The 9,189-nt window shown below is 43.5% G+C and overlaps 1 protein-coding gene across 6 annotated transcripts in view; it reads left to right on the top strand.

Annotated features, from left to right (window-relative positions):
• LOC110519243 (catenin delta-1) overlaps positions 1-9,189 on the top strand; it is a 54,996-nt gene that overhangs the window by 1,587 nt on the left and 44,220 nt on the right. The gene's annotated exons all lie outside the window — the stretch shown is intronic.

Here is a 9,189-nt window from a genome sequence, read left to right as displayed (position 1 = left end):
CTACCTGCCAATGGGTGGGGTAGAGTCAGGCGTGGTTGTTTCATTTGCACTCTCATGGTATGTAGAAAGACTTCAGAGTCCAACGGCGATGCCGTTGCCACCTTCTCAGTTCACACTATTTCAATTTATATTGTATGCTACAGTTCCATGGTTTGTCGCTCCTCACCACCAGTATCTATTGACCAAAAAGAGCACCGTACAAATACACATGTCAAACTATCTTAGCTGTCTGCTGGGGGGTTCCAACGCAACACAGCCAAATGTTTGACATTCGTCAACATTGACCAGTTGAAATTTGGGAGAAGGAGAGGGAACGCTCTCTTTTCAGTAGTAGTAGGTTACTTCACTCCTTCGCCAAATTGAACACTTCTCATTTTTACCCTCAAATGTAATTTGTGAGATGACTCTGTCGTTGAGTTCATACTGGAAGTTATTTCAAAGTGACTTGAGAGTTGTAGCCTAGCAATGTAGTAGCCTAGCTCCAGCACACAGGCGGTGATTTTTATGCCAGGAGTATCATTTATGATCCTCTTTAATGACAGCCTTTCAAGTCACGCTATGGGTGTGGCCCAGACACACGGACCTCTGCTTTTACTGTATTTGCACCTTCCTAGGTTTGGTGCTACACCTGAGATGTGTTTATTTGATCTGTTAACTTGGTGTTAAAAAAAATACAATAATTTGCCAGTGGTTTTCAGAGTGAACATGTCAGCCATTTCATTTCCTGGTCACCTTTACTGGTTGTGCATGACTCCACTCTACCTGTATGTAAACAACGGGTGTGGCCATTTCACATTCTCTTCCCTCCATATATTTGATTGAGCATGACATCACACTGCTGTGAATATGACTCCCTTTTCCCCAGTCAAAGAATTAACATGGCTAACGTTTTACTGTTACTTGGAAACTCTGTCTTGCACTGCTCAATGTGCCTCTACTGTGTGTCTGTGTCGGAGGCCACCATACTCTGGCTAGTATTTAGTTTGCCTGCGGGGAGTGTTACATAGGCGGAAGTCTAGGACTGGCACTGGTGGTGTTTGGACTGAGGCCAAGGTTAAAACACACACACCAACTGCCCGTCTCTGTCGTCAGCCATTCAAATGTGTCTGAGTCAGGAGCACCAGTACAGGGACCAGACCACAACAAGACTTTACCACACAGCAGCGATGACACTCAGTAAAACACTGGGGAATCAAGTTTGTGTGTGGTCTAGAGGTCGGCCGATTAATCGGAGTGGCCGATTTAATTAGGGCCGATTTCAAGTTTTCATAACAATTGGAAATCTGTATTTTTGGGCGCCGATTTGACGCTTAAAAAAATATTATTATTTTTAGACCTTTTTATTTAACTAGGCAAGTCAGTTAAGAACACATTCTTATTTTCAATGACGACCTAGGAACAGTGGGTTAACTGCCTCGTTCAGGGGCAGAACGACAGATTTCCACCTTGTCAGCTCGGGGGATCCAATCTGGCAACCTTACAGTTAACTAGTCCAACGCAATAACGACCTGCCTCTCTCGTTGCACTCCACAAGGAGACTGCCTGTTACGCGAATGCAGTAAGCCAGGGTAAGTTGCTAGCTAGCATTAAACTTATCTTATAAAAAACAATCAATCATAATCACTAGTTAACTACACATGGTTGATGATATTACTAGATATTATCTAGCGTGTCCTGCGTTGCATATAATCTGACTGAGCATACAAGCATCTAAGTATCTGACTGAGCGGTGGTAGGCAGAAGCAGGCGCGTAAACATTAATTAAACAGGACTTTTGTGTGTTTTGCCAGCAGCTCTTCGTTGTGCGTCAAGCATTGCGCTGTTTAGGACTTCAAGCCTATCAACTCCTGAGATGAGGCTGGTGTAACCGAAGTGAAATGGCTAGCTAGTTAGCATGCGCTGATAGCATTTCAAACGTCACTCGCTCTGAGCCTTGGGGTGGTTGTTTCCCTTGCTCTGCATGGGTAACGCTGCTTCGATGGTGGCTGTTGTGTTGCTGGTTCGAGCCCAGGGAGGAGCGAGGAGAGGGACGGAAGCTATACTGTTACACTGGCAATACTAAAGTGCCTATAAGAACATCTAATAGTCAAAGGTTAAGGAAAGACAAATGGTATAGCGGTAAATAGTCCTATAACAACTACAACCTAAAACTTCATACCTGGGAATATTGAAGACTCATGTTAAAAGGAACCACCAGCTTTCATATGTTCTCATGTTCTGAGCAAGGAACTGAAACGTTAGCTTTCTTAACATGGCACATATTGCACTTTTACTTTCTTCTCCAACACTTTGTTTTTGCATTATTTAAACCAAATTGAACATGTTTCATTATTTATTTGAGGCTAAATTTATTTTATTGATGTATTATATTAAGTTAAAATAAGTGTTCATTCAGTATTGTTGTACTTGTCATTTTTACAAATAAATAAATAAAAATCGTCTGATTAATCGGTATCGGCCTTTTTGGTCCTCCAATAATCGGTACCAGTATCGGAGTTGAAAAATCATAATCGGTCGACCTCTAGTGTGGTCCTTGCATATTACTACCTAATCACTATAAGACTATTATTTCCATGTAGTATGGAAACATACTGATCAGGCCTCATGTCAGTGGAAGCTAACTGCTACTGATTGAGATTACTTCTGTATCTGGAGATTTAACTAGTCACGCTGAGACTTTAAAAAAAAAAATTTTTTTAGAAAATGTTTTTTATAATATTTTTTTCAGATGTGGTTTATTTTTTATATTTTTTTTACTCATATTTTACCAGGTAAGTTGACTGACAACATGCTCTAATTTACAGCAACAGCCTGGAGAGAGGGTGAATAAGCCAATTGGAAGCTGGGGATTATTAGGTGGCAGTGATGGTATGAGGGGTCAGATTTGGAATTTAGCCAGGACACTGGGGTTAACACCCCTTACGACAATTGCCATGAGATCTTTAGTGACCACAGAGAGTCAGGACACACGTTTAACGTCCCGTCCACAAGCCTGCACACTACACAGGGCAATGTCCCCACTCACTGCCCTGGGGAATTGGGATATTTTATTTTAGACCAGAGGAAAGAGTGCCTCCTACTGGCCCTCCAACACCACTTCCAACAGCATCTTGTCTCCCATCCAGGGACTGACCAGGACTAACCCTGCTTAGCTTCAGTGGCAAGCCAGCATTGGGATACAGGGTGGTATGCTGCTGGCATTAATCTAGAGCAGTTAGTGGTATTACCTACAGTCCTACATGCATGTGTTGACTGAGAATGCATCATGCACATTGGTGGGTTAGTTTTGTGTGTGAGAACTGTGTAGGGTCGGGAGCAGTAAATGGCTTCGCTGTCTAATACCCATGCTATCCCATCAGTGGACACACAGGATTCACCACTGGGCTAACTGCTTTAATAATGGAGGGGCTAACGATGGCCCCACCTGCACTTAAGGCCTGCTTGTTAGAAACATCAGCATTATGGTGATGAAGCCTGATGCTCAGAGATCTCCATATATGCATACAGCCTAGGCTAGATACTTTGTTCTCCTTGAAATGGGCAATGATTTCCACAGCCTGTAAGTAACGTAATATAACACAGAAACACAACACCACAGTACAGCCATACATGGCGGCAAGCAAATCTTTAGGTTGACTCAGCGTGATATCTCTGCTGTCTCATTCAACAGCCTTTAGGGTGACTGAGCCTAATATCACTGCTGTCTGTTTCAATAGCTGTCGTGTGTGTCTTAGAATACACTCTACAAAGAACCTAGAATCCTAGTCAACTGATTACTGGTGTCACCTTCAGTCTTTCAACAGCTGATAGTCTAGAAAGAACCTCGAATCCTAGCCAACTGGTCACCTTCAGTCTCTTTCAACAGCTGATATAAATATCCTAGAACCCTACCTGGCATGCTGAGTGAGGTCAAAATTACATGCAGCACATTGAGGATGACAGAGCCTCATATCACTGGTGTCTCACCTCCGGTCTCTGAACAGCTGCTGTCTCTGTGTCCCACAACACAGTCTAAGGCTGTGTTTAGGCAGGCAGCCCAATTCTGATTTTTTTTCTCCAATAATTGTTCCTTTGACCAATCAGATCAGCTCTGAAATGATCGGATGTGATTGGTCAAAAGACCAATTAGTGGGAAAAACATCAGAATTGGTCTGCCTGTCTGAACGCAGCCCTAGAATCCTAGAAATCTGGCACATGATTTTAGGGGCATGCCCATTTGGCTTCAAAAGGTGTTCACTCTGCCAGGGCACCAAGGCCATCTGCCAGGGCAGTGTTTTTTTTAAAGAAACTCATTCAGTCTTCCAACTTACTCTTAAAAGTTGTAATAGTAGAATGCACAAGGTGAAATTTCGATATTGGGTAGTACATCATCAGGTCATGTCAGTCATTGTATACCTTAAAGAGCTATTTATAACTAGTCCATGTCATCTGTTTTTTAGCACATAGATTTTTGAGTCACTCAAATATCACATGAATAGACATTAGACATGGCAAAATGTATAGAATTGCAAGAAAATGAGCTATATAACAATGTTCTCTGCACCCAATGACAAAATGTGAATAATTGCAGAAAATAAGCTTTAAACCAGCAACATTTTCTCTCCTCCAACAAGCGGGGTGCAAATAGTTTGTGTCATGAACATTACATTCTCTGGAAACAGCTCTGATGGACAGTTAGCATACCAATTGCACACTCCCTCAAAACCTGAGATATCTGTGGCAATGTGTTGTGACAAAACTGCACATTTTAGCGGCCTTTTAGTGCCCCCAGCACAAGGTGCACCTGTGTAATGATCATGCTGTTTAATCAGCTTCTTGATATGCGACACCTGTCAGGTGGATGGATTATTTTGGCAAAGTAGAAATGTTCACTAACAGAGATGTACATTTCTTTTGAGAAATAAGCTTTTTGTGCTTATGGAAGATTTCTGTTGTCTTTTTATTTCAGCTTATGAAACATGGGACCAACATTTTATGTTGCGTTTTTGTTCACTCTACATACATACACACACACGTTGTTACGTTACAGCCTTATTCTAAAAGGTATTAAATAAAAACATTCCTCAGCAACCTACACACAATACCCCATAATGACAAAGTGAAAACTGGTTTTTAGACAGTTTTGCAACAACAACAAAATATATAATACAGAAATACATTATTTACATAAGTATTCAGACCCTTTGCTCTGAGACTTGAAATTGAGCTCAGGTGTATCCTGTTTCCATTGATCATCCTTGAGATGTTTCTTCAACGTGATTGGAGTCCACTTGTGGTAAATTCAATTGATTGGACATGATTTGGAAAGGCACACACCTGTCTATATAAGGTCCGATAGTTGACAGTGCATGTCAGAGCAAAAACCAACCCATGGAAGTCAAAGGAATTGTCCATAGAGCGCCGAGACAACAGGATTGTATCGAGGCACAGATCTGGGGGAAGGGTACCAAAACATTTCTGCAGCATTGGAGGTCCCCAAGAACATATTGGCCTCCATCATTCTTAAATGGAAGAAGTTTGGAACCACCAAGACTCTTCCTTCAGTTGGACACCCAGCCAAACTGAACAATTAGGGGAGAATGGCCTTGGTCAGCAAGGTGACCAAGAACCTGATGGTCACTCTGACAGAGCTCCAGAGTTCCTCTGTGCAGATGGGAAAACCTTCCAGAAGGACAACCATCTCTACAGCACTCCACCAGTCAGGCCTCTATGGTAGAGTGGCCAGACGGAAGCCACTCCTCAGTAAAAGGCACATGACAGCCTGCTTGGCGTTTCTCAGACCATGAGAAACAAGATTCTCTGGTCTGATGAAACCAAGATTCCAACTCTTTGACCTGAATGCCAAGCGTCACTTCTGGAGGAAACCTGGTACCATCCCTATGATGAAGCATGGCGGTGGCATCATCATGCTGTGGGGATGTTTTTCAGCAGCACGGAGACTAGTCAGGATCGAGGGAAACCTGAACGGAGCAAAGTACAGAGATCCTTGATGAAAACCTGCTCCAGAGCGCTCAGGACCTCAGCCTGGGGTGAAGGTTCACCTTCCAACAGTACAACAACTCTAAGCACACAGCCAAGACGACGCAGGAGTGGCTTAGGGACAAGTCTTTGAATGTCCCTGAGTGGCCCAGCCAGAGCCTGGACTTGAACCTGATCAAACATCTCTGGAGTCAATATTTATGCAGCAATGTTGTGAAGTGGCCCAGACATGAATCTGATTGAAAATGTCTGAAGAGACCTGAAAAAAGCTGTGCCGCAATGCTCCCCATCCACCCTGACAGAGCTTGAGTATCTGCAGAGAAGAATGGGAGAAATTCCCCAAATACAGGTGTGCTAAGCTTGAGGCGTCCTACCCAAGAAAACTCAATGCTGTAATCACTGCCAAAGGTGCTGTAACTATAAGTATGGATTAAAGGTTCTGAATACTTCTGTACATGTGATATTAGTATTTCTCATGTTCTCAACTTTCATTATCCAGCAGCCAATCTTTTTAACAAACAATGCTAACTGTTGCATCTTTAGATCTTCCCTCTTAATTTTTAAAGGATATTTTCATCTCTGTCATAAACTATTCGGTGTGCTTTGGAGAACGGTGTTTTCCCACTAATTGGAATTTGGAACGTATAATGTGAGTAAATAACTTATTAGGCTATCTGTCTGTCATTCTGTGCGAGAAATAAATATCCCAATATGACCAATAGAATAGGTCAACTTTTTGGACTATGGGGGATAGTAAATTGACAGGCTAGTGCTTTTGCTGTTTGTTACTCATCTTGATGTCTGATGAAAGTGAATGTGGACAGTGGTTCTACATCCTCAGAATGGGAGAAGGAGGAGGAGGAACAACGTGGCATCCCTGATGTGTCCTCCTTCACTCCTAGCCTACTTCAGAGCTGAGATGCCTGTGAGAAGGAGGAACACCGTAGCATCCCTGACATGTCCTTCTTCACTCCCAGCCTACTTCAGAGCTGAGATGTCTGGGAGAAGGACCCCGTCACGAGACTGGCGTTGGCTAATAACAATTGAGATATCTGAGAGAGCCATGTGAGTGAGAGGTGCTTTGGAGCACGGTGGCTGGCAGCCGGGAGAAGGGAATTATAATGATTATATTCAGCTCAAGGGCACAACGGACACTGGCTGCAAGGCGTGGATTTTCGGGGGCGTTGCGGCCACACCAGGGGGTCGTCGATGCCCCTGGGACATCTGAGGCCTGTATGTGGTACAAGGCTACCCGGCTGGCGTTGCGGCCACACCAGGGGGTCGTCGATGCCACTGGGACATCTGAGGCCTGTATGTGGTACAAGGCTACCCGGCTTCCCATCTGAACCTGTCTTGTGAAGTGTGTTTTGTCCCTGTCAGTGTAAACCCATGAGCCCAATTTAAAATGCGTTAGGCTGCTTTAGAGGTACCTGGAAAATATGTTTGCTGATAAATGAGGCCAACTTTTATCATTCTTTCTAGTTCTTATATTTCTTATTGTTTGGATTAGTGCGTTTTGTTCTGTATTATTGCACTGTCGGTGATAAGCATTTCGCTGCACCCTCGATAACATCAGCAAAACATGTGTACGTGACTAATAACATTTGATTAGAGATGTGAAATCATTAGAGGAATGGAAAGAAAGGCCCCTTGCCCTTGTAACCACTCCAGGGCTGAGAGGGAGAGGTAGAAAGAGAGAGAGGGACAGATGAGTGGATAAATGAAAAAAGTGAAGGATTAGCCACAAACACAACCTGAACAGCTGAGGCAGGATGTGACATGCCAGAACTCCCGTTGGAATGTGTGACGGAGGTGTGTGTGAGAGGGAGAGAGAGAGAGAGAGAGGGGGGGAGAGACAGTTTGTGTCAAGCGGAAAGAGAAGGGGAGGGTGAAGAGATTAAGCAAGTTCACTGAAACTTGATGTTCTGTTTTTAGTTTTCAAGGATAAATCTCATGTCACCATGACCAGATACCAGACCTACTGTAATACACTTCTTTTTGTTCATCCACTCACCACAGACAGCTGCAGACTGGGTGGGGGGTTGCTACTGTACAGTAATGAATCCGGCCAGTGGCTGACTGGAGACAGGTTTGAAGGGGGGAAATGATTTGGATGGCTGGTCCTCCGGTATGACTACAGCTCAAGAAGGATCTGATTCCATGTAGGCTAATGTGGTTATGTTTTGAACTAGGTATGTGAACGGTTATTCCAATAGCCAAACGGACGTTAGGATTGAAATACTTTTGTGAGTATGACATTTTGAGTTTTTTGGGGGGGGCTATTTTAACATGAACAATTTTTTTTTCTGATTTACATTTTAACATCCATGTGACATTGTTACATACAAGAATATACCATGACATTTCAAATTCTTAGTTTAATTAAACAAACTTTTTTGGGGTAGTTTTTATGACGCCACAGACTGGTAGTTGACCGGTAGCCTTCACTGTGTAGCTTGTTGTTTGTGTTGGCCAATCAAAGAGGCTCAATGTGGAACGAAAATTCACTAATGCAACGCTAGATGGAATAAAATGACCCAATTGAAAAGTTAGCCAAATGAGAGGGAGAAAGCTACGACCAGCAACCAGCAGGTAGGCTGTTTTATCTGAATGGGGTTTGGGGTGAAAGTGCAGCATGTGGCCGCAGCATTAGCCTAGCTGTCTACACCGAGTGTACCAAACATTAAGAACACCTCTTTCATGACAAACTGACCAGGTGAATCCAGGCGAAAGTGATGATCCCCTTATTGATGTCACTTGTTAAATCTGATACAGTCAGTGTAGATGAAGGGGAGGAGACAGGTTAAAGAAGCCTTGAGACATGGATTGTGTATGTGGTGGGGGGGGGGGTCAACTCTATTATGTGTTCCTAATGTTTTGTATAGTCGGTGCAAAGCTGGCTCTTCTCTAGGCTACTCTATCCAAGACAGTGTAAAGCTGGCTCTTCTCGAGGCTACTCTATCCAAGACGGTGTAAAGCTGGCTCTTCTCGAGGCTACTCTATCCAAGACGGTGTAAAGCTGGCTCTTCTCGAGGCTACTCTATCCAAGACAGTGTAAAGCTGGCTCTTCTCGAGGCTACTCTATCCAAGACGGTGTAAAGCTGGCTCTTCTCGAGGCTACTCTATCCAAGACGGTGTAAAGCTGGCTCTTCTCGAGGCTACTCTATCCAAGACGGTGTAAAGCTGGCTCTTCTCGAGGCTACTCTATCC

This window comes from Oncorhynchus mykiss, chromosome 10 (assembly GCF_013265735.2).
Source record: "Oncorhynchus mykiss isolate Arlee chromosome 10, USDA_OmykA_1.1, whole genome shotgun sequence".
NCBI lineage: Eukaryota > Metazoa > Chordata > Actinopteri > Salmoniformes > Salmonidae > Oncorhynchus > Oncorhynchus mykiss.
Note: the sequence above shows the minus strand (reverse complement) of the source record. Positions and strands in the feature narration are given on the sequence as shown.